The sequence below is a fragment of the Anneissia japonica genome, unplaced genomic scaffold (genome assembly GCF_011630105.1).
Source record: "Anneissia japonica isolate Jap-2015-1 unplaced genomic scaffold, ASM1163010v1 scaffold3338_len356548_cov189, whole genome shotgun sequence".
Classification (NCBI taxonomy): Eukaryota; Metazoa; Echinodermata; class Crinoidea; order Comatulida; family Comatulidae; genus Anneissia; species Anneissia japonica.
In genome coordinates, this window is record NW_022692763.1 from 178,161 (window position 1) to 181,147 (window position 2,987).

The window sequence follows — 2,987 nt, forward strand, 5'->3', positions numbered from 1 at the left end:
GGGAATGGGGGAAAGGTTGTAGCCACCTTTTTCCCAGTTTTTAAATATTCAAAAATCTGTATCTCATTAACAATTCCTGTGTTTTTCATCAAACACAATATTTATGTATTGTTTGAAGGTGTGCATGGCGAAGTAATAACATATATGTTTAGCATGCGGTACACCACATAGGTAGTTCTGAAAAGAACTGTTGTAGTTGAGAAACTTTCTCAACTACAACAGTTCTTTTTAGAACTACCTATGTGGTGAACCGCAAGCTTAAACATATATGACAATATTTATGTCTTAGAAAAACTAGTTGTACAGTACAATGTATAGAAAAAAAATGTTTTCCTCCAGAGTTTGGCTTTAATACAGACTTGTCAATCTGAAGCAATATGTTTTTATTTTTCATATAATTTCTTCTGAGTGTACACTAAACCAAGATTCTATATTCCACAGGCCAGAAAGTAATTAAACAAGTTCTTAAATCAGTCATATTGTTGATATTCCAATCAAAACTTATGTAGTACAATACGGTGTTAAACAGTCAAGAAAATATTCTATAGCAGTATAACAAAATCAAACTAGATTTACGTGGACTAGTAGTAATGGAGATAAATTACAGTATCTAACATCATTTGTTTTGACAATATTGAGTATTACAAGAGTGCAAAAAGGGGGATGGCCAAGATCCCTCCATGGCGGTGTAAACTCCGACAGAGTTAGATGCAATCACACTGGACTTAAAAAAGGGAAGGTTTTACCGTGACCGTAGGTAACATACCACTGGGTAAATCTTACCGCTGTTCACACTTGGATTTTTTGAGATGATTAGTTTTACTGCGAGAAATGGTAAACCTGAGCCGTGAAAATCAACTATCGAGGGCACTAATCGAAGATATCTTCATAGTGTAGCGCTCAAAAGACTCGGAGGTTTAACTGAGACGCGTGTTCCACTGGACTTTTCAGCTCGGTAAAACCTGTTCAGCTTTCATGTTGTTCGAACTGGACTAATTATAGTAAAACTTAGCAGCATCTCGATTAGTTTTACCAAAAAAAGTCCAGTGTGAGTGTGGTTTTAGGCCGCAATTAAATTTTTTTTCTTTATTTTAATTATGTCTGTGTTTGTCTTTCATAGCTGTTTCTGCTTGTTTTGCCCTCTGGTACTAATGTACTAAATAAATAAAAATTGTAGATAAATGATGAAGTGAGGCATAACTTTGTTAAATTTATTAATATACAAGAGTAATACAACTGGTACAAAAAAAAAAAAATATTCAAAAAGTATTGTTGTGTGTATAGTAAATTCAATATTTTTGAATAATGTAAAAACAAAGCAAAATAACAATTATAAATGATTTTAACAGTTTATGCATTTTTCTATTTCACAATTGTAGGCCTACAGTAATTAATTAAAGTCACTATCCTTTAATATCTACATTCAATATAATTTATAAAGTTAAATTAGAGATTGGACAAACTGGTATATGCTTTTTTGTTTATAAGAACCAGTAAAATTTTGCCCAGGCCTAGTGTTTCTTTTTTTTGTTGCTAATGTTGTTCTTATATTTTACTCACTTTCAAAGATATAATTGTATAGCAATACATACTGTACTATATATACTGAAGTCTCACCTGCTGCACATACTGTAAGGTACAGACCGAAAGAAATTTACAGCACAACCTTTTAAACATTAATAATTTACTGTATGTAACTAATTTGATTTGTTGGTTTTTCTAGTTTGCTTTTTTTAAATAAAACCTCATTTGAGATAGTTTACCTCACCCTCAATTTGTTCTCATTTTTAAAGCATTTTCAGCTTCAGTTCTTATATAAAACGAAAGTGTACAGTACAGTGGCGGATCCAGGAATTTGAAATAGAGGGGGCGCAGGTAGGACTTTCCCAGATGGGGGTCTAGACTACCTCAGCCTCACCATGTTTGGGGCTGAGGCAAGAAAATTTATAATTTAAGGCACCTCTAGATGCCTAGAAATGGCACTCTCAGACTTAATTTTGAATATAACTTTTTTTCTCTAGTTTTTTCTTTATAATTTTGAAAAATTTATGGGCATCGGGGTAGCTCCCCCCCACCCAACCCTTGAATCTGCCACTGCAGTAGTAGGTAAATTTTTGGACAGATGGAGTGACAGGCATTAAATGCCAATCCAACCTTTATATTCAATGTAAATCAGAGATTGAGCATAGTTTGGTTCATAGTGTCACAGGATTTAAAACGCCAATCCATCCTTCTTCAAGTTGTTTAGAAAACCTAACAAAAACAACTTACAAATACACAATTACCATAGAGTCAAATCAGATGTAATACAACGACATACTGTGTCCAGCATGGAAGCAATGAAAAGGAGACAATCTACTTATCAGATCACTATTCACTTCATTGTCTTATTTTCTAAAGAACCGCTGCATCCATCAAATACAATGACAGGTACAATCGAATGAGAGATCTCCAACCATTTTTAATTCCATGGGCCTGATTAAAAAAAACAGACAACATACACAGACCTGCACGCACACCAACAGGAGGGGGTTCTACCCCCACAGTGTGAGAAGCTTTACTATACTAACATTACTAAACTGTGTAAGGATTAAACAGCAGGTACTGTTTAATTAAGTGGACATGAACAAATCCATAAGGTACAGGGTACCCACAATTAAATCATGTTAGTACAGTACTGAATTACATACTCTTCGCTAATTAGCATCATAAGTATAATTACTGTTAATGAGAACATAACATGACTCTAAGAGAGTGCCTGGAAGTACAATCTTGAATATACTAAGGTTTCTTTAAAAAAAAAAAAAAAAACAGAAAATATTTGTTATCACACTGTAAGAATTGACTGGTTTCATACAGACAAGTAAGATCACCATATGTGACAAAGACAAGCCAAATCCTGTTTCGGAGATAATGGCCAAAATACGCTGGAATGTCAACATTTTGGAAATCTATTTTATAGCACTAAACTAACCTTTATATATATA

General features: G+C 33.6%; 1 protein-coding gene across 1 annotated transcript in view; it reads right to left on the bottom strand.

Moving 5' to 3' along the window:
* Positions 1-2,987, bottom strand: part of LOC117100398 (cytoplasmic tRNA 2-thiolation protein 1-like) — a 15,121-nt gene that overhangs the window by 9,811 nt on the left and 2,323 nt on the right. The window lies entirely within an intron of this gene.